Source organism: Sapajus apella, unplaced genomic scaffold (genome assembly GCF_009761245.1).
Source record: "Sapajus apella isolate SASKATOON/1434 unplaced genomic scaffold, GSC_monkey_1.0 scaffold77, whole genome shotgun sequence".
NCBI lineage: Eukaryota > Metazoa > Chordata > Mammalia > Primates > Cebidae > Sapajus > Sapajus apella.
Window position 1 is genome coordinate 8,183,451 of NW_022437017.1, and position 5,259 is coordinate 8,188,709.

The window sequence follows — 5,259 nt, forward strand, 5'->3', positions numbered from 1 at the left end:
CGATTTCGGCTCACCACAACCTCCGTCTCCTGGGTTCAAGCAATTCTGTCTCGGCCTCCAGAGTAGCTGCGAATACAGACGTGTGCCACCACGCCCAGCTATTTTTTTGTATTTTTAGTAGAGACGGGGTTTCTCCATGTTGGCTAGGCTGGTCTCGAACTCCCAACCTCAGGTGATCCGCCCATCTCGGTCTCCCAAAGTTCTGGGATTACAGGCGTGAGCCACCGTGCCCAGCCCTGTGCAACTGTTATTGGGGTTAGGCATGCACTTAAACTGCTGTCCTGAGCACGCGTGTGTATTTCGGAGGCTGAGGTGGGAGGATCACCTGAGGCCAGGAGTTTGAGACCAGCCTGGCCAACATGACGAAGCCCCATCTCTACTTAAAAAAACAAAAATGAGCCGGGCGCGGTGGCTCAAGCCTGTAATCCCAGCACTTTGGGAGGCCGAGGCGGGTGGATCACGAGGTCAAGAGATCGAGACCATCCTGGTCAACATGGTGAAACCCCGTCTCTACTAAAAATACAAAAAATTAGCTGGGCATGGTGGCGCATGCCTGTAATCCCAGCTACTCAGGAGGCTGAGGCAGGAGAATCACTTTTACCTGGGTGGAGATGTTATGGTCAAGGAAAGCTGACAGGCCCCTCACCTAATATAACTGCTTATTTCATAATTTAAATGCTTATACGTGTGATGCGTTGATTCACTAGAAAGGAACTGAATTCTCAGGTGGGGGTGATTTTTCACCCTCTGATCAAGAGACAGACAGCAGTGTCTGGGGACTTTTCTTGTTCCCAGGACTTGGAGAAGAGGTGCTCCTGGGGTGGGGCGAGTGGAGGTGAGGGACGCCGCTCAGCACAGCACCCTGCAGTGCCCAAGATGGCCTCACTCCAAAGAACGATCCAGCCCTGAGTGGCCGCAGTGCCTACAGTGGGGAGCTCTTAATTATTTGGGGGGAAAAAAGACTCTGCCCCCTGTTTACACCAGACAGTGGAATAAACTCCGGGTGAGGCAGATGGAACAAACCAGGGAGGCTCAGCTCGGGGGATTGAGCTTCTCGCTCCCTCCCAACTCAGGGTGGGATTTCCACGTGTGCAGCCTCCTGGGACCTCAGCAGGGCAGAGGATCTTGGGTTGCAGAGTCTCTTGGGGGTTCATGGGACCCCCCCTACCCCAGGGGGTCACACCTGGAGGGTGATTCTGCTCCCAGAGGGTACTGGGTGATGTCTGGGGACATCTGTGATTGTCACGACGGGGGTGTGCTTCTGGCATGGAGCGGGTGGAGGCCAGGGACGCTGCTCAGCACTCTGCAGTGCCCAGGACGGCCCCACCCCAGGGAACCGTCCCTCCTGTAATGTACACAGTGAGTGGGTGGGGAAGGCCTGGATGAGACTCTGATCTACTGAGCCGACCCAGCGCACACCCTGGCACACAGGAGGTGCTTGCCAAGAATTTGCAAGCTGAGGGGCTGATGTCTCCAAACGCATAGTGGCCTTGCTCACCGTCCCTGGGGAGAGGGGCAGACAGGTGCAGGCGACCTGAGCCAAGGTGCGCGGGATCCTGGTGACACACTGCCCCCGTGTGGGCATCCGTGGAACCGCGGCCGGCGGCACCTGCACCGCGTGGGTGGGGGCGGGGAGCGCCAGCACCGGGGAGGTCTCTGTGCAGCGCCGCCCACTGGGACTTTCTGCCACAACGCCTACATTCTAGTTCTGTGGCATCCCACGTGGTGGCCACAGGTGGCTGCTGAGCCCCTGAACCGTGGCCAGGGCAACTGAGAGGAAATGCATCTTTCATCTCATTTTTATCCTTTTTTCTTTTTCTAGAAACAGCATGTCACTGCTCCCCGGGCTGGAGTGCAGCCTCAACCTCCTGGGTTCAATCAATTCTCCCGCCTCGACCTTCCAAAGCGCTGGGGTTAATTACAGCCTGGCCCGTTTTCATCCATCTCAGTGTAAATGTAAGTAACCGTGCATGGTGGGTGGCTACGGCGCTCTGGAATGAGGTCTCTCCCCTGGGTGCTGTGGACATTTGGAGCCAGATTGTTCTCTGTGGGGAAGCTATCCTGGGCACTGCAGGGTGCTCAGCAGCGTTCCTGGCCTCCACCCACCCCATGCCAAGAGCACCCCCCATTATGACAACCACAAATGTCCCCAGACATCACCCAGTACCCCCTAGGAGCAGAATTACCCTTGTTGAGATCCCCTGAGTTAGGGGATCCCACGGACCCCCAAGAGACTCTGTGTCCCATGATCCTCTGCCTTGCTGAGGTCCCAGGAGGCTGCACACATTGAAACCCACACCCTGAGTGAGGAGGGAGAGGGAAGGTGAGTCCCAGGAGCTGGGGTCCCTGGTTTATGCTGTCTGCCCCATTGGGAGTTTATCCTGGTGTCTGGTATGAGCAAAGACTGGACTCAATCTTATCCCAAATAATTAACACGGGGTCTGCCAGGCGCTGTGGCTCATGCCTGTAATCCTAGCACTTCGGAAGGCCAAGGCAGGGGGATCATTTGAGGTCAGGGGTTCAAAACCAGCCTGGCAAACATGGTGAAACCCTGTCACTACTGAAAATACAAAAATTAGCAGGGTGTGGTGGTGGACGGCTGTAATCCCAGCTACCAGGGAGGCTGAAGCAAGAGAACCGCTTGAGCCTGGGAGGCAGAGGTTGCAGTGAGCAGAGATCACACCATTGCAGTCCAGCCTTGGTGACAGAGCGAGATTCTGTATCCGGAAAAAAAAAAAAAAAAAAGAAAAAAGAAAACACGGTGTCTCCCCCAGGCACTGCGAATACTGGTGCCCACTCGTTCTCCAGGGTGGGGCCATCCTGGGCACAGCAGCGTGCTGAGCAGCAACCCTGGCCTCCATCTGCCCCATTCCAGGAGCCCCTCACCCCAGCTGTGACAACCACAGATGTCCCCAGACATCACCAGTGTTTCCTGGAGGGCAAACAGGCATCTCTGGCAGAGAAGCCTTGTCCCCAGGTGTGCGGGGTGACAGTGCTGTCAGCCGAGTGTCCTTCCATGATGGACTGTCCATCATGGAGATCACGGGCCACACGTGGCTTCCAAGCACTTGAAAGGTGCCTGGTGCAACTGAGGATGTGAATTTTTATTTCCTTTCATTTCAATTAATTTAAATGCTAATGGGCCAGGCTGGTGGCTCACACTTGTAATCCCAGCACTTTGGGAGGCCAAGGTGGGAGGATCATTTGAGGCCTGGAGCTCGAGAGCAGCGTGGCCAATATGGAGAAACCCTGTCTCTACTAAAAATTCAAAATTAGCCGGGCGTGGTGGCAGGTGCCTGTAATCCCAGCTACTCAGGAGGCTAAGGCAGGAGAATCACTTGAACCTGGGAGGCAGAGGTTACAGTGAGCCAAGATGGAGCCACTGGACTCCAGCCTGGGCAACAGACCGAGACTCCATCTCAAAAAAAATAACATAAGGCCGGGCGCGGTGGCTCAAGCCTGTAATCCCAGCACTTTGGGAGGCCGAGGAGGGTGGATCACGAGGTCAAGAGATCGAGACCATCCTGGTCAACATGGTGAAACCCTGTCTCTACTAAAAATACAAAAAATTAGCTGGGCATGGTGGCGCGTGCCTGTAATCCCAGCTACTCAGGAGGCTGGGGCAGGAGAATTGCCTGAACCCAGGAGGCGGAGGTTGCGGTGAGCCGAGATCGCGCCATTGCACTCCAGCCTGGGTAACAAGAGCGAAACTCCGTCTCAAAAAAAAAAAAAAAAAAAAATAACATAAAGGCTGGGCAAGGTGGCTCACACCTATAATCCCAGCACTTTGGGAGGCTGAGGCAGGCAGATCACGAGGTCAAGAGTTTGAGACCAGCCTGGCCAATATGGTGAAGCCCCGTCTCTACTAAAAATACAAAAATTAGCCAGGCGTGGTAGCGCATGCCTGTAGTCCCAGCTGCTCAGGAGGCTGAGGCAGGAGACTCGCCTGAACCTGGGAGGCAGAGGTTGCAGTGAGCCAAGATGGTGCCACTGCACTCCAGCCTGGGCGACAGAGTGAGACTGTGTTCCAAAAAAAACAACAAAAAACCCCACAAAATGTAGCCAGGTACAATTTGGAGGCCGAGGCAGGTGAATCGATTGAGCCCAGGATTTCAAAATCAGTCTGAGTAACACAGGGAGACCCCTTCTCTAGTAATTTTAAAATTAGCCAGGCATGGTGGTATGCACCTGTAATCCCGGGTACTCAGGAAGCTGAGGTGGGAAGATTATTTGAGCCTGGGAGGTAGAGGCTGCAGTGAGCTGTGAGCATGCCACTGCACTCCAGCCTGGGCGACAGAGTGAGACCCTGTCTCTGAAAATTTGAAAAAAAAAAAAAAAAAAAAGTAGGCCGGGCGCGGTGGCTCACGCCTGTAATCCCAGCACTTTGGGAGGCCGAGGCGGGTGGATCGCGAGGTGAGGAGATCAAGACCATCCTGGCTAACACGGTGAAACCCAGTCTCTACTAAAAATAAAAAGAAATTAGGCAGGTGTGGTGGCACACACCTGTAGTCCCAGCTACCAGGGAGGCTGAGGCAGGAGAATCGCTTGAACCCTGGAGGCAGAGTTTGCAGTGAGCCGAGATCACACCACTGCACTCTAGCCTGGTCGACAGAGAGAGACTCCGTCTCAAAAAAAAAAAAAAAAAAAAAAAAAAGTAGTGACAATTTTGCCTACTCTGAAGGCCTGGATCAGTGCTGGGGCTCTGGAGGAGTCTGGTAAACCTCAGCCGTTCTGATAAAGGGGATGATCATTTTGTCAGGAGGAGGGTTAGAGGCATCTGAGCACCGGGGGGATGAATAATGGCTCCGAGTCCTGCAGGACCGCAGCCCACTAGATAGATGGGAAAGCAGATAGATGGGACCAGAGAGGGACAGCCACTTGTCCAGAGACACACAGCCCACCCGTTGCAAAGCTGAGGCTGACACTTGCCCCTTGGGTGTCTACGGGGAGTCAGTGGGGCCTCTGGAGGGCAGGCCAGGTGGGCAGCCATACCTCCCTGGTCCCCACAGTCCCCAGGTACCCCCAGAGACACATCTGCTGAAGCGAGCCTACTAATCACCTAATTAGCACATGGCCCCCGGGAAATGCTGGGAACGCCTTTTAAAGGCCCTTAAACTCCCCAATAGCGACTCAGTCCTGCCAACGCCAGGCTCCGAAGGGCAGCAGCTGGGGGCGCTGGGGTCGGTGAAAAGCACAAAAACAAAACACATTTGGCCGGGCGCGGTGGCTCACGCCTGTAATCCCAGCACTTTGGGAGGC